This window comes from Falco rusticolus, chromosome 4 (genome assembly GCF_015220075.1).
Source record: "Falco rusticolus isolate bFalRus1 chromosome 4, bFalRus1.pri, whole genome shotgun sequence".
NCBI classification, from domain to species: Eukaryota; Metazoa; Chordata; class Aves; order Falconiformes; family Falconidae; genus Falco; species Falco rusticolus.
The window spans coordinates 105186019-105207257 of NC_051190.1; the positions used below are offsets into that span (position 1 = coordinate 105186019).

The 21239-nt window shown below is 38.4% G+C and overlaps 1 long non-coding RNA gene across 1 annotated transcript in view; it reads left to right on the forward strand.

Annotated features, from left to right (window-relative positions):
- LOC119147255 overlaps positions 1–20967 on the forward strand; it is a 40877-nt gene extending 19910 nt beyond the window's left edge. Inside the window, exons 2-3 of the long non-coding RNA XR_005103982.1 lie at positions 14436–14493; positions 18470–20967. This is a non-coding gene — a long non-coding RNA (uncharacterized LOC119147255). The remainder of the gene's footprint in view (positions 1–14435; positions 14494–18469) is intronic.
- The last annotated feature ends 272 nt before the right edge of the window (positions 20968–21239 follow it).

Genomic DNA, 21239 nt, shown 5'->3' on the forward strand with positions numbered 1-21239 from the left:
GCAGAAGCAGACCCACTTCTTTTACTGGACAAGGATTGTTAATAAGGAATACTTTCAGGATGAAGCATTCTGGTTTGAACTTGGCTTGGCAGTTTCATTTTTGAGTGTGCCAGAAAAGCACTTGGCAGATGGAGGAGAAAGGGATAGAACTTCTCTATTGCAAATCTTTTTCTTCCTGATGTCTGAGGAGAGGTCACTTTTTTTAACGCTCTTTGCCAAAAGAGTTGCAGAGGAATGTTCCTGGACTGAGCATAGGCATAAGGACCATGGCCACTGTACGTTTGCTTATGCATGTTCTGCTGTCTGGCAATAGGGTTATCCACTTTAATCCTCTTCCCTCCCAGAATTATTTTTATTCCTGGCAGCAGTAGTCTGTGCAGATGTGCATGAGAAGACTGGAGCTCTGACAGTCAGAGGAGTGGGTACAGAGCAGTACGGACCACTAGGACAAGCTCTGTTATACTCCGGATCCTTGTACTTTAGATTTTGCCAATGTGTTGAAAAACTTGCTGCAGTCTGTAGAGAATTTAATAAATGATTGATTGCTAGTAGCAGAGTGGACTGGGGTGTGGGAAGGTCATATTATATCTGATGTAATGTGGCTCAAGACATCTGAAATAACAAAAACTAATTACATATTTTGGTACCTTGACTGATGAAATAGCAAATATTTCATTCTGCATAAATGAAGTAGGTAAAAGTGCAGACAAATTAATGTCTATCTTGCTTCCAATTTCAGAAGGTCAAATCTTGTTTGTTTTAAAATAAATATATAAAATAAAAACCTTGCCAGAAAAGCCCTAAACCAAATGAAACTGTCTTGGGGAGGCAGAATGAGTAAAACTCAAGGAGAAAGAAGGCTTTCATAACTATCATTCAATACTAAGGGAGTATTACTACAGATCCAGTGATCAGAATCACTTTCAATATGTTAAGACATGTCCAACATCTTCTCCAGTTTCTGTTAGCACAAGCTTAGTGTTGTCGTCTTCTGTCAAAGCCACGTTTACACCCTTAATTTCTGTAGCTGTAAATTATTTTAGTGGCCCTGAGCCTGACAGAAGTAGGTTGGTCCAAGAAGTATGTTGGGCTACGCATAATGGGAACAATATAGTCCATGCCTTGCATTAATCCAACTGCACAGGATGTGAAATGCTACCAAATTTTAAAATTCTACACCTCCTTATTTTTGTTTTTAAACTTTCTTAAACAGTAGCTGTCCAGTGGAAGCACTTTACCTGTGCGGACTTAAAGCTTATTAACACATGATATGAGTCTCCTGCTGTCAGCCGCAGGGTGTGGGAACTGGTTCAAACCCTTTCCAGTAACACAAGTCAAATTATATGGGTGCTGCATTCTGGTCTTATGTTTCTTTGTGGCACATAAAATCGAAACCAGCAAAGCTGACATTTAATACGATCTCTTCCATGTTTGTTTAGTAAGTGAAACTTAAATTATGTATCTTTGAAATTACTCTTCAGATGCTATTCAGAGAATATTAGGAATAAATTAAACAACATGAGACTGAAGATCTGTGACTTTGGCTTTCAGCAAAGTCAGCCTTTAAAGTCAAAATCTGTTTTCTGAACCTTTCTGTAAGGTGTGCAGCTGGGCAGTTCAGTAAGTCCAAGAGGGAGTGAGGAGCAGGGCTTTATCAGACATTTACTTTCATCTATTTGGCATCTCATTCTGTGAGACTGTATACACAGAAAGCAGATTGGTGTTTAAGCTCTCTGTGGACCACAAAATATTGCTCTTTTTGCTATCTTCAAGGGCTTAAAGTCATTCTTTAGAATGATTCCTTGGAAAATAGTGTTTGAAGAGTGTGGAAGGGATGACGTTTTAATTTGAGGAAACGCTTTGCTTCCACTTATCCATCTAATCAGTTGACTCTGCTGTCATTAGCATTGCAGTGTGTAGCAGGGAGGAGGGAATCTTCAGTTTGTTCTGGAGGTCATACATAGTCTTTATAGTCAGGTATCAAAGACTTTTCTCCTTCTGAAGAAGGATTCCAGTATGAATGCTGTGGAAGTTGTTGTGAAGCGGTGCTGCACCACGTGGGCTGTCCCCCAGGGGTGTGTTGGTACTTGTGGGTGCTGTGAACCCATCCAGGAGAGCATCCCATGCTTCCAGGCTTCCCGCAGAGAAGAGATTATTTCTCTTTTTATCCTTGCTTTTTATGGGGCAGTCCAAAGGACTAGAAGTCTGTAATATCACAGCATGACTAGGTCTGCTCAATTTCTGAGGCCTTCCTGATCTCAGCTGAAAAAGGATCTGGGCTTTCTTCTCTGTGTTCTGAAAGTCAAACCATGAATTTCTGTGTGTTAGAGGAGGCTGCTGCACAGCGTGCTGGTGGTGTTCAGTTTTACAGGTGCTTCAGAACGTCAGGCTTCTTGGTGCATACTTGAAAGTAACAAGAAAGAAGTTTTTTTCCTAGGGACCTAGAACTGATGTATAAATTGCAACAGCAATCAGGTTGGTTTAGCTCACTGCTTTGGACCAGGCTTCAGGCAACATCGTGGGGATGCAGAAAGGTGGTTTGGAGCAACACTGGGTTTACTTCTGTTCTGCTGTGTTAAGCATGGGCTGTGTACCTGAGCCTTGAATGCTTTATGAGAAACCAAGAAAAGCATTTGGAAGGCTGGGGCTGTTCTCACTTACTGAGATTACCCCTTCTGGCCAGGGGTTTTGGAAGTGCTCCAGTTAGTCCAAGAAAAATGAGAGCAGCCAGTTTAACAAGTTACATACACAGCCTGTGCTACAGAAGTTACACAGGATCTGCTGTGAAGTATGCCTGTAACCTGGAGCCGTGATGGATCAGCCCTTGCTGTAAACCACCCTGCTCCATGTGCTTGTACTTTGAAATTATGTGGAGAGTATGAGCAGCAGTATGCCAGAGCTTTTGGAGACACTATTTTCTCCAGAAAAGTGAGCTTATTATTTAATAACAGTTCTAATGATTATTCTGTAAAGATACTTGGGGCTGGTTTAGTATTATGATGTATATCGCCTATGGTGTTAATGCAAGTAGAAATCCTTCCAAAACCCTATATTTTTCACTCTACGGGTTAGATGCCTTGGGAAAGGTAGGCATATGTTATATGTATATGCTTTAAGGACTTCCAAGTTGAGAGTATGGAACTGTTACCAAGAAAAACATGGCTTGATACAAGACTCTGTCTGACTTGTAGTATCCCATAATGCCATCCTGAGTTTGTGCTGCACTTATTTTCTTCTGTAATTTAAACTTTTAAATCTCATTGAATCTATGTCAGGTATGTAAGATTCTCTCATTTAAGGTAATTTGAGGAGTCCTCCTGTAAAGGAAATGATAAGCTTGAAATTGTATCCATACCCAAAATGCAGATGGATGCTTCTGGATCATTGAAATGGGAGGAAAAACCTGCAAATAACCTCAACAGCAGTATTGGAGATGTTTGGAAGATTAGAGAAAGGGCTTTTCAGTTAGACTTGACTAAAGGATATGTGAAAATGCAAGCAGGGCAGCTATTTCAGATGTTTTTCTGAGCTCAGAAAGCAAGACTTTGTTCGTGCTAATAAAGAGGATTGCACCAAATATACTCAATTTCATTGCAGTTTTTCTCTCATTTGAAATAACTTCCTAAGCCCATATTTTTTTCTATTTTCTCAGATCACAAAGGACAACAAAATGCTTCTGAAAGTATATTGTGTAATTATAAAAGCAGTCATGGAAGAGCTGTTCTAAGTGTTACTGCTTGTTTTCTGTGCCTGAATGACTTACAGAAAAACTCAGAACAAACAAAAAATTTGTATGAAGAGAAATATGGTTGAAAACTGGAGTCTGATATTGCTTTTGCAAATGATAAGTTATACGTATATGTGAATTAGTGTATTTAGAAAAATTTCAAGAGGTATTTTTAAGACTGTATGTGGGTAAGGTAAATGTGGAAGAAAAATCTTGGAAGCAGAATTATTAGCAGTCTCCCTCCCAGTTCTATCGTTACAAAATGAAAATCCTTTAATGCCATAATTTTTTGCTTCAGAATTTTCCTTTGACTGACTAGGTCACGGATGACATTTCTATATCAGTACATCTGGTAGATCTAGGACATTTGTCCTAAAAATAAAATAGTGGTAAGTGGTTGAAAAGACCACCAAGTACAAAAATTTACTATTGATACATTTTTGCAGAAAAGATCAAATCTAAAGGAATACTTAGAATGCTGGGAAATACATTAACAATAAGGGGTAAAAAAAAGGTACTGTTTTCTAGATGTAGGAGAAATGGCAGTAAGAAGTAGGCTTTCTTAATGAAAGACAGGCTTTGTCCAGTTCATTCATTTAATACATAATTCAAGAATCTAGTTCACAGTTGGATTGTTACCTTCCGGGGGACTCCTAGAAGTTAATTCTTTTAAGCCACTGTTGATGAAAGCAGCTTTAACTTGTAAGAAAAGTTTTATTGCACCAAAGAAATTAAGTAACTTATTTCTAGTTAAATTATTGTAAGCAATACAAAGACCCATTAATTTCCACAGTTAGTCCACACTTGCAGTATTGCAATTTAGTATAGTTGCCAAGACCTATCAACAAGATATATTACTAATGTGTGAAGCTAACTAACGTGAGATGTGACTGAGGTAAAGACTCTATGCGGCTTCAAAAAGAATGAGACGTGAGCCAGGTAACATCTGCAGCTAAAACAGCTAAAAGAACAGATAATGACTTTTCAGCTGCATTAAGCTTGTGCTTTATCGCTTAGGGACATTGTGAGCAGAGGTACCAGCTCTTTGCTTCGTAATTCTTGGTGCTTCCTTATTCTTGGCTCTTCCCATCAGCAAAGCCCCGTACCAGCCAAGGTTCGTGTCTGTACCAGTTTTCTTGATGTCATCTCCACTTGATATTGGCATATTTTAGCTATGATGGGACATAATAGACGTATCCCAATTTCTACTGGTGCTCTGTCTCCATGGCCTTCAGGCGATTGCTCCGAGCTACAGTAGGCTGCAGAAATGATGCTATTTGTACAAGTGGTTGAATCAACTCTGTTACTCTGTATTTAGCTAATGCAAAAATTATGCTTTAAAGCTTTAGATTCTTTGGTAGCACAAATAAAGTAATCTTCCAAAATGCCTAAGGTTTCCACTTAGAAGTCTAATTTTGGTCCAGTACAGTTTTGTTTCTTGAAAATAAAAAGAAAGAATCTCTTTAACGTTCTTATCTGTTCCTTAACAAACACATTAAGAAACATGGATCATTTTCCAGTTTCTTTTGGCAAGGATGATACGAAAAGGCATGATTCTACTTAGCTCTAGTGATGTCCTGGTTGGCCCTTCAGTAGCCATTGCAACCTGCCTTTCTTCCTTTCAAATAAGGAGGAGGGTGGGATTCCTTCTGCGTACAAGCTTTAACTCCAATGCCTGCCGCTGTCACATCCAGATTAGATTGTTATAACACACATGCTGTGCTCTGGACTAAACCTTTTAAATTGACCTCAAGTTGATGGAAAAATGACTGTGATGCCTGTGGTGGTGCCTAGGACTTTCCTGGATGCGGTTCAAGATGCTGGGTTTCACCTGCAAATCCATAAATGACTGGAACTTTTTCAGTTGGCAAAATGATTTGGTTTTTCTTATCCTCAGTACAAAGAAGTAGAAGCCCATAAGCCAGATCAACCTTTGTTTCATAGTGAGAGTGCTGGTAGCCCCTCTTTTGTGGGGGTAATCCTTTTTGGGGGAAAGGGGGGGGAAATAATAGGGAGAACAGGAAGATGATATGTCATTTTGTGATGAACTGTTGTTGTTTATTTGCTGGCTTTGATGCACGGTCTTGGCTTTTTATGTTGTAGCTTAAATGTACAGATCTGCTCCAAAGAGCAGATTAGTGTCAGTCTCTACGCCTTCCATATCTCTTCTGCTGCAGCTGCATCTAGTGATTTGGAGCAGAATAATGTACCTGAAAAACAGCAATCCATAAACACACTAAAGAAGTTCCTTTCCCTCTTTTTCCATCTTAAGTGCTTGTTTGTAGATCCTGGCCATGCTTAAAATTCTTCAGTGTGGTTGTAAGTTACAGCAGAAAAATAATATCTATAGTCTTGTTCGCGTTGCAAGTCTGATCTGTTTATAACTTTCTAGGATTGTGGGTGGGGTAGGAAGGCGATCCTCAGAGAAACGTTAGCAAAAGTGAAAGATTTAGTGTGTTTAAACAAGTTGGGGAATTCGGGTGCCCTAAACAGTTTTTTCTATTGAAGCAAGTGTTTGTACTGCTCTATGTGAGTTACCAGCTGCAGGGTAATTACTGCATGTGAAGATTTCTCTTCCAGCAGTTTTTTTTAAATGAACAGAGGTGTTGCCTTGCTGTGGTGCATGAGAGGCACTGTTGCTCTATAGGTGGATGTTCCACTCTCCTGAGGACCAGCAGTCGTTTTCCTTGTTCAGTCACCTATATAGTCCTTCATGTGGAAAAAAAGCACAGTGAATTTAGCAATTCTAATAAAAACATTTGACAGACACTAGTTATTCACATAAAATTGTTGTCTTGAGCATCACGTGGTTGATGAATGGATTTAATAGTAATGTATTAGCTGGTGGAAATGGATCACCTGCTTTTGTGGAGGCTGCAGAAGCTGTTGTTGGGTGATGAATTCATCACTCAATGGACTGAGGGGAGAGGAGAACAAACTACTGGTGGTCCAAAATATCTTCCCCCAGAATAAAGATGTGAGAGGAGAGCGCAAGTAGAAATCCAAGTATAGGTCTCAAGTAAAACTATTTGAAATGGCTACATATATAGTATTTAGATTTTCTGAACATATTCCATGTTCTGTAATAAAAATGGGTGGTGGCCCTACAGAAATGAACTGTATTTGTGGTGTTGGTGATATTTCTTTCCTGTAACTTTTTTCCACATGCATTTTCCTCATAAGTTGTTTTTCCAGAACACTTTTCTCATGTGTGCGCACCATAAATGCTTGTCTGAACGTTTTTGTTGCAATTAAAGCACTGGCGCTTAAGGGACCCTTCAGTGAAGGTGCAGCAGAAAAACTTTGTGTGCTCAGGCTTCTCCTTCAAGCCTCTCCTGCAGTTCTGAGTACTTCAATCACCAGTTCTGACCAAGAAGACATTTCCTTCTTACAGAGCAGATAGTAGAGCAGACACTTTGTCACTCCTGGTACAGGTTTACTGATCTTACCAGTTTTAAGTGTGTGTTCAGGAAGATTGCTTGTCCAACAATTTTCTTGCTGCCTTTGCAGACTAAATGACTCTCCAGCCACTCACTCAACGTTACACCCTGAAGAATACAACTAAATTGTGGCAGCCCTGTGTTATGCCCTATAATACTTGTACAAAATGAAGGGTTCATGGCAGTTGAATACAAAATAATTACTCTTTCATATGTTATCTCTTGTCCTGCTCTATAAAACATTCAGCTGTTGTCTCCATCTCGTGTGTTTTTCCAGTTACTTTGCTCTTAAAAATCATAGAACTTTCTTGCACCCTGGTTAATTTAAAATAATGAAAAGACGTGCGTGTACATTTGAATTTTTTCCTCTCTCAGAAATGATACGGTGAGAATAGTGACCTTTGTATAAACCTTGCTTGCTGCCTGTATGTCTTTTTCCAGAAGTGTCTGCTGTTGCTCTGGCCTTGCAGTGGATGCCAAATAGTTAAAGGGATGTACCCTTTATAACTGTGTGGTTTTGCAGTACTCATCTAATCCATATTTAACAGGAATTTAATGTGTCCTGCAGAGGTTGACAAGACTTATCTCATATATTGTTATTACCTTGAAATAGTAACCTTGAGGGAGGAGGAGAAGCTTAATAGGACTTTATTTGCTTCTGATTCTTGCTATGAAAATGTTAGCTCTTCTTTGTAGGCGTGAGATCCACTGCTTAATATAACAGGCCCTGGTAGCAGCTGTAGAGGTCTCCAAACGTAATTCAGTCATATTGTCCCATGCCAAGAGGCTTGGTACAGGGAATAATTTAAACCTAAAGAGGAATTTGAGGTGAATCAGCAGACCTATCTTCTTTCAAGCTGAGAAGGGCAGCAGAAAGCAGAGGGGGAAGGAAGGTCCTCCTCTATGGGCAGCTCTCTTCTCTCCCCTCCCCTATCCCAAGTCTCTAACTCTTCATCCACAAATTAATTTTCTAACAAGCAAACATAAATTGTTTGTAATGATGGTTTGTGTGGGAACATAAATGCACATTCATATTAGCTTTGCAAAATATACTCACTAACTGCTGCTGTGTATTCCCTTTTTTTGAGAGGGTTTGGGCAGGACACCAAAACCAATGAACGTTCACTTTTAATGCAGTCTAGCAGCAGATGGTCTGAAACAGCCCATGGACTCAGTATCTCTTTTGAAGTTCAAAATTATACTAACCAGCAGAAGCAAAGATAATGAGGTGAGCAATTTGTTTTATGACAAGTAGGAAAAGAAATTTGTTTTCAATTACCCTGCCAACACATGAGACAAGGTTAAAGTATTTAGAGATACACCACCATTTGGTTTTTAGTGGTGTTCCAAGTGTCATTGCGTTGTACGACACAAAAAAAAAAAAAAAAAAAAAAAGAAAAAAAAGCTGCATGAGTTAGGCTGAATTTGATAGGCAAGGATTATGGGAACAGTTGGAGTAAAAGCACTGAGGACAGCTGATTTGGTTTGGGTTTATATGGTGGTGCGTTACATAGTGGCTTTTCTGTTGTCTTCTATGGCAAAGTGAATTTTTCAGATGTTTTTCACATATATTCAATATTTACTTCTAGGAAAAGATGGATTTTATTCTGAGAATTACTCCATTTCCCATTACAAAACCATATGCATGTAACTTAAAGCGCGCAAAAATATATGTACTTGAGTCACCGAGTTTTCATATTTTATTGTGTAGTGCATCATGAAATCTGGAAGAAATAAGTTGAATGAATGTTATGTTGGCTTCTATATATGGTGTTCTGGGAACATAATTGTCATCAGAAATTACTATTGTTCATTGCTTTTGACTTCACAATATGTTGGAGAAGACATCAGTCTGAGAACTGGCATGAAAGCTTGTACAGCACAGACCTCTACCCTTTGTAAGCCTGTACACAGCTGTAAAAGTTTTTTGAAACCTTCTGCAGCTTTTCTTGACTGTCCATGCACATGTGTTCTTCTGAAACTGGTATTTTGTTACAGTTTCCCATTTTTTGTGGACAGTGAGGCCTGCCTTGCACTGCTGCACAAAGCTTGCTTAACCTGGTAGTACCACGTGGTCATTCTCTGGAGCAAGAGTCTGTCCACCCCCTTGCATACATGGGGGGAGGGGGGCTTTGTGGGCCTCCTGAGATGGGATCATAAGTTTCAGACATGTTCTAGATTCTTTGCTCTCCTTCCACACCTCCTATCTGTTTGGCACACACCCCACCCACCCCCTTCGAACTTCTCCCTCAACCTACCTTCACCTCCAGCGTTTTAGGGATTGTTGGAAAGTGTGTGTAGAGCTGTCCATGATTGTTTGAAACTTGCATTTACACTTTTATTAATATATTACTTTTTATTAAAGACTATCTTACACACTTTGTAGCTACACTTTTAAATTTATTTTAATTTATATTTATAAATATATATAATTTATGTTTATATATATTTATATAATATATTTTAATTGAAATAATTATATCTTCATATCTATGTACACATGCACAGATGACACTTTATGTACTTATTTGGCATAAGTAGATTTACATATATACACCAATGTGTACAAATGCGTGGGGTTTTTAGAAGTACTTACTGTCCTTTTTCATTTAGGATCAGGAAGTTTTGAGTTCACATGGGCATGGTTTTAAAAAATGACAACCAGGCAATTGCAGAGAATGTGAAAACACATGATGTGGAGGTGTGGGACTTCCCCTAGAAGTTACGGCTGGGACACCAGCCACCTCCTGGCTTGGGAGGCGATTGCCCCAGTGCTGGTGGTTGTGGCAGGGAAGCTGTGTGTGCTCCACCATTCACTCTTGAGAGAAACGCCTACCCTGTGGATCTGTAGGGCACACGTGGTGTAGAGCTTACACACAGCTCCCTCACCCCAAACAAAGCTGTTCGGTTTTCATCTGTAATTTAAATAATACAAAAATCTGGGTATTTTTAAGAAATGCTAAGTAGAAGCTTCTAGGTTTATGTACATCTCTATACTACAGCTTTTGACCTTATGTTTCACGTTGCTCAGCATGTGTTATTCTGTCTTGCAAACATGCCACTGAACTGTTGACCAGAGCAGAAACCCTACAGGCTAGGTCCTTGCTACAATGGCCAGTTGTTTAATAACCTAGCCTGTCAGGTAAAAGTCACAAAAAATTAACTTTACCTCTTTATTTAATACAAATATGAAGGTGGTTCTTCGACTCTACTACTATTGTGACTCCATCTTTGTTAAAAATCTTGAAACATTAATTTGTGGAGGGGGGTGGGAAGGCACCAGCTGACAAGTTACTGATTTAGCTAGGAGGGGACATACCCCAAGTTCACTAAGAACCTGTGGAGACATGGGCAGCTCAAGAGTGGGTGATTTTTCACTTACCACTGCCCTTTATGGGTACTGTGCCAAGGGCTTTTTGTAAACCGCTGGAAGAACTGGAGAGTGATACAGTTATCTTTCAAGTGCTTGCCTCTTGCTCCAAGGCCAACTATTATGGGTCACAGATTCTTTCATGCCCTGGACATTGCTGTTTCCGGCCTTTAACGTTTCCACTTCCATATGAAACACGTTTTCTGCAGTCCTTTTGTAGGACTAATGAGTCCCACAAACTCATTAACGGTACCCAAAGAGTTTTCTGGCAGTTCAAAGTAGTTCATGTGGAAAAAAAGTAGCACTCCTCATGCTTGCTAAAGTTAGCTTTATCATTTTTTCATTAGAAGAGCTTCAACAAATCACCTTCCTGCCACTGGTGTGTCCTGGAAAATAAGTCCAACTCCGTGACTGTACAAGTAGAAGCAAGATAAGCAAGGAGGAAGATAAAACTTTAAAACCGTTGTAGATGGTACTGTACAGCCATGTCTTCCATTAGTTGAAGCAGTAGTGTGATGGGCCGTTAAGTCAGGCTTCCTTCTCAGTTCAGTTTCTCAGGAGATCTCTGCTGTGTCTGCATCTTCTCAACCAAATGACTGCAATTAGCTTCTAGGTCTTCAGGGAAATGTTAATAACGCACATGATATCACTATCATTTAAGTTGCTCTGACCCCCGCTGCTCGTTTTACTGTTTCTTAGGCCTTCTACTGCTGCAAAAATTAATGAGAACGAGAGGCTCAAACCTTGACAAGGTAGTTGAGGGAATCCTTTGCTATCCTTAAAGTAGGTCGTAAATAATCCATTTTTGTTGCACTTTTTTTTGCATCCTACCTTTTTCCAAGGATACATCCACCATAACTTTATATTCACTGTTTATATTGGTAATGGAAGATGAATCCTTCTTGTACGTAAAGATGTTCTGTGCCAGTGCATTAACTTTTCTGCTAACTTATATTCTTAAATTATATAAATGAGTACAGTGGAGAAAGGAGTCCTGGAAACAGTATCTTCTGAAGTAGAGATAGAGGAAAAGAACTGAAAATATGGTACTTTAGTATTTTCTTTTTTGTTTTCTAATTGGAGAAATTTTATTCTCGGAAGCAAGAAGTGTTACCTTGCCCTGGGGGCGTGGCAATCTTAGAAGACAAAAGCCATAATAGACTTTAAAAATATATATGAAGATGTTTACCTAAGTGAATGTCATAATAGGAAAATAATAGATTGAATAAACTATTAAAACTGATTAGTTATGATGTTGGTTTTTTTATTACAGATGTCCTAGATTAAATCTGGATGAAGATAAATGCTCTCAAAAACAGCGTTTTATCTGTGTAGTGCTAAATCTTGAAAAATAAGACATGAAACAATGAATTATGCTTGTTCTTGTCATAACTTAGTTGTGCAAGATCTTGTCTAGCGTATATGCCCCCCCATGGTTAGATTTGTTCCAGCATGTATCCTTTCAGAGCCATTTTAAAGAACTTCAGGTTTTTTTACAGTCTATAAAGATATAAGTCTAAATAATGATGATTTGGGGTTTGCAGTCCAATGAATCAACATCTCTTTTCACACATGAAGAATCACTGAGTGGAAGTAGCCTAATTATTCTTCCAGGCAAGTACCAAGGAGGTGGGTGAATCTGTGCAACCTTCAGCCCAGACTAATAAGCTAGTTTTGACCGCAGGAGTCAAACTACCTTGCTACCTGTTATGCTGTGTAGACTTATTAATACCTTACTCTGCCTGATGCATCTCACTAGGATGCAAGGTAAACATAGTTTTGTGGGGTTTGGTTTGGTGTTTTTTGTTTTTTGGTGGTTGTTTTGTTTTTTGTTTGTTTTTTTTTTTAAGCTAAGAAGGGATTAATTTGTAATCCTGTGTGTGTTTTCAGTATCAGTTGAATAATGAGACTGGAGGGAAAGTAATGAGAGAGAGAGTGTTTTATCCTAGATATTTTAACATATCTGAAGCACAAGCTTTCCAAATTGGTAGATGGATATGTGATGGAAGTCCCTTCACTAGGACGCTTTCCCCAAATTAAGAATGTTTCTAGGATTAGTGATATACGTCTGCCAGCTAATGCCTAATTTTACAGTATTTTTGTCTACAGTGTTTTCTGTGTGTATTAGGTAGAAACTACATTCTTTGTGTTCCAGAAACTATTTGGAGAACTAGTTTTTACATACTTAAAATTCTGAAATCTCATTTATGACAGCTGATTTGAAAAGTAAGAAAAAGATGATGTTAGAATAAAGGCAGTCCCTAAAGACTCAAATGTAAGTGGGAAAGTCAATAACACCTTTTAAATAATAGTAAACCCCAATACATTTTGCTACATAAAGTATACCACACAGCATTGCTGTGTGACATAAGTTCAATTACCTTATGGATACTAGTACATTTCTTTCTTGAAATGATGAAACCACTCTACAGTCCATCTTCTAGATCAGAGGAAGTAAACCTTTAGGTTGTGGTTTGTTTGCAAAGGAGTGTTTGCACTAGTAGGCACTCGCTTATGATGGTGCAACCAGCAGCGTTTACAATGCTGGGTCTTGAGGCTGATCTTCTATCAGATTGGCCCCACTATTTTGTGATAGTGCAAGCTTCTTTCAGCTTCAAAATACTGCTCATATCTTTTTTTTTCCACATAAGCTTTGTGCTCCTGAGATAATGTATGTGAAACTATAGATATAAGCAAGTCCCCTGTGACTTGAGTTCTAACACTGTGATGGGATTAGATTAATTTTGCACAATTCTGATTCTCATTACGAACCCTGTCAGAGAGCTGGATTCATGTTGTGCCATTTTCTATCCTCATTACCGTTTTTGTCACAAGAATGAAATTTTTCATCTGTCGTACAGACTGGAAAAGACAGCAGCCTGCAACTGTATTACGATAACCCTTCTAGCGCTGTGCAGTTTGACAGGCTGTGCCTTTCTGCTTTGTTCTCTTTAATGGTTTCTCAACCTGTGTAAAGGAGAGAAGGGATGGATATCCATCTCAAGGTATAATACATGATTAATAGTGTTGCCTGTATTCAGAGGACTGCAACTTTCCAAACTGAGCCGGTTGCAAAAAGAACAGCAAATATTAGAAGCTCTGGTACTCTAAGTGGACTCCTGTTTCATTTGCCTATGGTCCAAGAATAGAGATAAGACAAAAAATAAAGTATCTAATTCATACCTGTGTTTCCTCAAGTTCATTATTATTTTCCCTTGCTAGTACTGCATGTCCCAAATGATAGAGTTCCTCTGTAAAACAGATATGACTAACTGTCAGTATTTTACAATATTTAGCCTAAAACTTCTTACTCATAATTTCTTCTCATTACCATAGTTAAATGCCCTGAAAATTACCCTGTTTTATCAAATTCCTATCCTTCTTTTCTGTTTGTCAGCAGACCAAAGAAATATAGCTGTCCTTTAGCTATTCCTCACCCACTCTGTAATGAAAATTCCAACAGAGGGTTTTTAAATAGATATCCTTCATTTTTATAACTCATATTTGTAATATCTACTGACCTTCTTTTTAGAAGAGAAGATAACTTATGGTTCCATGTCTATATCCTCCTTGTAGTGATATCCCGATCAAACTAACTTCATGATAAGGGTGTGTGACAGTATTGCTTCTGTAAGGGCGCGCTAGCAGAGAGATGCTAGGGTGCCGCATACTTCAGTTAATAAATTTTCACCTGAGTGAGAAAGCTGCTCAAGTGCAGATGCCCAAAGGCCCCAGCTGTAACCGCCAGTGTTAATACACAGCAGCGCTTTTAAGAAGAAAAGGGAAGGAACCACAATGTGTGCCTCTTCTGGAGATGGTATTTTCAGGAGGGCTTTCTTGTGAGGCACCCTTGTAAATAATATTAATCTGACTGTTTCTTTCCCCTTTTTCCCTTCAGAAATGTATTGACTGACTAAATGATGCTTTTCTAAACTGCTCGTCCCATCCAGAATCCTGTAAGTGTTGCCATACCATGCAAGGCATTATGCAAAGGTCACTGGGCTTCATAAGTTTTGTTGTTTGTCAGGCTGATTTGTGTAACTAATCTTTTGTCAATACAGTGGCTTCCTGCAAGTAAACTCAGTTTTCTTGCATTTAAATGTAACAGGTGTGCCTGCTTATTGAATAAATACATCTAACAGCATTTCTACAGCAAACATGAAAATACGTAAAAATCTCCATCGTGCTAAATCCTTTCCCGGATGGGCATTTACAGAAACAAAGGGCTTATAAAACTTGTCTCTAGCTGCTCCTAAATGTTACAGAAGTGCACCTTTACATGAAGACATCTGGAACATAAAGTTCAACTAAATCACTGGAGACTCCATCTTGAATGCGATCTATTTCAATGTGACCTTATATCAGTGAGCCCTTGAACCTTGCCTGCTGGAAAGCAAGGTCCCACTCCAGCTATCTCTCATCCTTTCACAGAGCTATGTAACTTACACCAAGAGTGATGATTTTTTTTTTTTTTTTATAAGTGGAATCAGTTTCTGTTCTTAGCTACCCTGAAGGCTTGCAACCTCACTTGGAAGGACAAAGACATACCTCTTCCTGCATAGGAAAACCTAGCTAATTCAAATTTTCTTTAATACTTGTCTTAATTCAGTAAATCATATTAGAGAAAATGCAGGGATATAATACCAACAAAAGGAACATAATTTAATAGGGAAGTTTCGCCTCAGCATTAAAACCAACTAACCTAAACCACCTATGCTTAAAGAAAGCAAGCCAGACTCCATAATTCTTGTAATATATATTATTTACTCTTTAGTGTATCCTTTTTAAATCAAGAAGCTAAGACAGAGGAATGTGCTTAAAACAAGTAATTATTCTGATCTATCCCATTATAATGGTAGCATCTTCTAAAAGCCCTTATGCTTTGTTTGCTTCAAAGATGCTATGTATAAAACAGACAGTAAAAGCTGAGTCCATGAAGTCAACAAGGTTACACCAGGAATGGCTTTTGGTCCATTTTCCTTGTAGGTACTCTTGAGCTCTGAACCTTTTGTTTCGCTTGATTGTTTAGTAAATAGAAAGGTCTCATGAAGGATCCTAATCCCCGCTGTGGAGTAGCTAAAATCTCAAAGCAATTGTAAATGTATGCTTAAGATTGCAGCAGGTTGGGGGGTGCCGGGAACAGTAGAGGAAGGAATGGTTAGTAAGTTTGTCTAAGCGACTCAGGTGCTTGTAGAAAGAAAGTTTGGGGTGGGTGGGTGGTGTTTGGGTGGTTGGGTTTTTTGGTATCTCTTCCCCTGCAACAAAATAAAAGCTAATTGCAGTGTACTGTCTTCACTTACACGTGACATGCCATGTTCTGTATCTCAGACATGTCAGGACTTTAAGATTCTTTTCCTGAGTTCCTTTGTAGGTCTGTAAAGTGCCCATGGAATATTAGGAGGCGCTTACAGCCATGTCACCCTGAAAATTTCCCTTTAGGAAGGGACACATCTACTTGGAAGACGAACAGGAATGCTATACCAAAACAAAGATAAAATCAGAAAATGCAGCAGAAATTACTAATGTGTCAAAATAAAGAGGGAGCTTTATCCTCTGAGGAAGACAAGTAGTCCCATTCTAATTTTTTTTTTTTTTTTTTTTTTTTTACAGTTTACAGGGAAGATGTGTATCACTAAGAAATCACTTATTGATCCTTTGGGGGAAAATGTTGAAGTACCTATCGCATATGTTACTGGCCTACTAGTTTTGGCCCTTGCTTCTCCAGCCTCCTAAGATCATTTCTCTCCTCTACCATATGGCAGATTTCATGATGGAGGGAACCCTTAGGTACAAAGAGAATTGATCTTTGCAGCCTCACATTTTCTGGGAGGATGAGGTTGGAGTGGGAAATGCACTGTTTTCCTCTTCTCTTTTCCCTTGTCCAACTCCTATTTTGCTGTGATACCGTTACGAAAAAGTGGTGCAGATTCAGATTTCCCTGGGTTATAAACCGAAATACAATAAAAAGCAACAAAATGGAAATCAAACGTAATTTCTAATCTGCTCTGACTAGTGTGTGACTAAAGAAACATCAGTCCTCTGTGCTGCTAGTCAGGCATGTTCTTGCAGTCCGCACCTATACTTTAGAGAATCAGAATAGCGTGAAACTTCTCGCTTTTAAATTCATCCATGAAAGTTTGTGGCTTGATTTATGAATGCTTAGGAGCACAGCTGTAAATTCAAACACATTCTTGGTAAGTGGACATGGTACTTAACTGAAAATCAGTTTTAGAAAGGATAATGTAGGTGAATGTCTAAGCAGATTGAAAGGTTTCTTAAGTTATTGTATTTGGTCCTCAGAAGTAAACTTGGAATAAAAAAATAAGTTAATGCAATTAAAAAAATGAATCACTTGTTACACGGGGTTAAAAATGGACTGATTTTGCTTACTTGCCTCCCCTGATAAGTCATTATCTAATTGTCATGATTCATAAATTTTGTGTTTGTTAAACTATTGCTAAATGCCCACATTACTGATTCATGGTGTTTTTTTAACTTGACTGAAACTGTAGCTACTGCATCGAGAATTGTTTTGCCTGTTGCACACTTTAATTCTCAAATCCAAATACCTTTGTCTAATACAAACTGAATGGAAAAATGGTAGAGCAGAGTCAGATCCCCTGAGCATACACCTTCAGACTTTTGGACTATCCTGCATGCTGTTTCACAGGTAGAATGAACTCGTGGTTACTTGGAGTCAGGGAATACACAACTCTTTGATTTGCTAGATATTATAATCTAGTAAAATATTTTCTGGTTTGTATTATATGCTTAAACTATGCTAGGCTCATGATGGTAATGATAAAAGCCTCTACTGGCACCATTGTCACAATTTGCAACTGTTCTTTTGGACACTACTGTCTAAAGCTCTTCGGTGATTGATCTGGTGGTAGTTTCTATCTTGGTTAATTATTTCCCCATCAGAGATTTTTAAGTCAGTAAAACAATGTATCTGTCCAAGTGTCTTCCTATTTCTGAAAAATTAAATGTTCTAACAACCTTTTTTAGACTTCGTAGGTTTTGAATTTCTTTTTTCTTTCCCAATGAAGAGCAGAGTCTGAAAATGTATGTCATTTAGGTTAACAAGGACTTGTGAAAGAAATATTTTTGTAATTCCTATCTATTAACACACAAAGGATTTGTGCTGGTTCCAGCTTAAGAGGATCATTGCTTTTGAAAGCAGGCTACAGTTTTTGGTTCTGGTTCCACTCCATGTTCCCCAAGACATGGGCCATTTGTTTTCATCTTTGAAATTCTTTTAGAAGAACAGAACTGGAAAATGTTCTTTTATTTTTTTGGCCTTTGGAAGTAAAAATGTGATCCTTTGTTGCCAGTGTGCAGAGGACAAAAACAGTAGTCTGGAGGCAGTGAACTGTATTAAACCACATTTTTAAATGTTGCCATATCTTGTCGTAACCCCAAATCTTTCAGAGGAAAGATGGTCTTTGGTTGGTGTAACTTCATGGCAGTTTAGGTACTGCTAAAGAGCGACAGATGAAATCCATCATGTGGAAAAAAAAAATCCAGTGTAATACTTCTGATTGTCAGAGTATGTGAGCCAAGAGGTAGTAATCACAGCTAAGAAACAGCCCTCATCTTTTTTTTTTTTTTTAATATGTTTTTTTGAATAGTAAAAAATAAATAATCACTCTGGACATAGAAAGCAAGTAGCTGAATTTTCTACTGCCTCTTGGTCAACACAGTAGAGCATGCAGGCTTTGAATTAGATAAGTAGTGATGGTTGATTGAAACAGGACAATTTTTTTTTAAAGTAGAACTCTCGAAGTTGTTTTTAGGAGCCATAGTGTTTCCAGAAACATACTGTGTTTTATATAGAGGCAGTTTTAATTAAGTAATTGCTTGCAGTTACAAAAAGGTGATGTATATTTTTTTTTTTTAAGAAAATGCCAAAATCTTTTTTTTTTTTTACAGGTATCAAAGGGGCCTTTATGAACAATGGCCAAAATAAGACATCTCATCTTCAGTGTGATAAAGTTGCATTTCAAAGATGTTGGAAATGATGGATCAATAAACATAAGACATCACCAATTCTAGCTCTTCCTTAGAGAGAAAAAGTGGGGCCAGGAATACATGATATTGTTTCATTTCAGTTTTAGTTAAAAGCCTTCAATGATGCAAGAGAATAAAATAGCTTTTATGAATCTGGAACTATGAAATTAAGTGTAGTAACTTCATTTTTTTAACTTTTTGATACATGTGACCCTACACTTTCAAAACAGTTTGCATGCAAATGCTAGAAATTAACTCGAATTAAGGAAACACAATGTGGTGTTGTATGATGAGGGGGAAGGATTTCTTGTTAGGAATGGGTGGATCACATGGTCCTGGGTTAAGTGCAGGATGCTCCCTTGCTGCTGTATGTGCTTACTGTCAATATTCATCCATGTTGCAATTTCCATTTCAATTCCAAACCTCAAAATTGCTGTGCTCTTGTATAATACACTCCTGGCACTAAATCGTGCTACCTACTGATGTTTAGTGACCTGAATGAAATTGTTTTGATGTAATTGACTGGTATGCTTTGTGCGTAGCAATAAGTCTGTTCAGCAAAGGCTATATTATGTTTTTAAGTCATAAAAAAAAAAGACTTGTCTATTTAAGATTTTTAAAAACCATGCAGGCCCATCGATTTCATCCACAACAAGAGGTAAAATAGATCAAAAAATACGCAAACTTAAAAGCCAGTGCTCTAAAATGGCACTTCACTGGTTCTCCCTGTTTTCACATTATAAACTGTATTTTCTCCTATTCTGATAGAGTTCTCTGACCAACACTGTGCTGCTCTGAACTGGGAACACAGATTTAGCTCTCTTTTGGAAGTAGGCTGGGTACAGTTGCCAAAAAGAAATGCTCTGTACAGCAATAAGAACATGCAAGGTGATGGGTATAAGTTGTTTATTTAAAGTCTGTACTGCATACAAAGCTTACTGTTTAGAGGTGCATCAGCACAGTATTTAAAACTTTTTTTGAAAATTTTGTTGGCTTAGATTTAAATGTATCTTCCGATCCTGCACCTGTGTTCTCAGTGCCAATGATTTCCGTTATAGTCATCACAAAATATTTTGTCTTCACGAAGAAAAGTAATTGGTTGTTTATATTTTGTCAGCTTTGAGAGGATGTTTTTATCATCTGGCTGGTGGGGGGAAACAGCAGAGTAAAGGGAAATGGTGAAGCTCCCTTACTTGGGAACCAAGTAACAGATGGTAGAGGTTGAATCCTTTTTTAATGGTTTTCTATCATAATAAACAACTACTATTGCTCTCTTTCCCTCACAGGCTTCAAAGCTGGTCCTCTGATTGCTGGCTTTGAAGGATAAGGATGAAGGGATGTGATTGCACAAGAGTAGGAATCCCAGACCCAATTCCTACTTTCATTACATGTATTTCTGTGAGACAGCTTGTAATTCTGGTTATTAAAGAGAAAGACTCCCTATGGCATGACTGTTTCTTGCTGTCTGGCATACTGGACAGGTCTCTTGTGTTATTCAGCTTCTAGGTGATAACCAGATATGTTTGAATGAAGGGATAAGTCGCTGTTCGTCATTCACCACTATGATGCATTCACCTTCTGGCCTTGATAGCCATGAAAGGTCTGGTAGCTCCCTTCAGGCTGTTATTTGCCCTCTGGAAAAGATCCCATATCTGTCTTAAATCTGCGTTTTGATAATTTTGCCAGATCCTGCAGAAAGTCACAACATTTTTTGCTGAGGAACACAGTAGTAATTTCATCTAGCTCTTTTTGGCTACCAGTATCTGCAAGAAGTCAGTCCCTACTTGCTGTGCCACCTCAGATTTTCATCACCTCTGAGGAGCAGCTATAAATTTCTCTTGGACCTGGCTGCTCCTGTCTGGGCTTATTGCCCGTATGTCTAAACGTTAGATGTCGTGACCTGGCCCCTTGTTCTTTGTAGTATGCCACTTAATTTCAGCAGGAAAACTTAACTTGTACTTCTTGATACAGGTTAGGGACAAAATGACGTCCTCTGAAGTAATGCCCTTTCCTGATGGGAGAAATGCCCATCAGGTCTGCACAGCTTTGGCTCACTAAACCCTCTAGACAAAGCCACAACTTGTGTGATACCCATTGCCTTCACTTTTGTTGCTACCTCTGGGTTGCTTTTGTTTGGCTTTATGGTTTTGGTTTGGGGTATGTGGGGGATTTGGACGGAGTTGTGTGTCAAATTTCTGTCCCATAGCTGTAGGTTCGGATTCCTCCTGGCTAGCTTAAGTCAATGCCTTTAAGACTACCTTTTTCCTTTTTTTTTTTTTTTTTTTTTTTTTAATCCTCCACTAGCTTTGGGGCCTACCTTCAGACTTTAGGAAAATCTTAACAAAAGAATGCTGTGAAAAATTAGTATCAAGACCACTATGTATACGTATTCTAAACATTCGTACGTTGTATTACGAAACGTTTTTATGGCTGTAAACAATTCCATTAGAGCTGTAAAGATAATTTGTCCTGATTGTTCCTTGGAATAAAGATGGTAACCTCATGATCCCAAACCTTATTTTAAAGAAATATAAAGCTGGTAAGTATATGTGGTGTTGGGCACTTCTGCTGGCAAAGGTGTGATAAGCATCTGACTGAGGTGAATACCTGTGGATATCCTGTGTGTGTTAAAACAAGCACAAGCATTTCGCAAAAAGTCAAACCTTTCTCTCAACTGTGCAAGTCAAAGGCC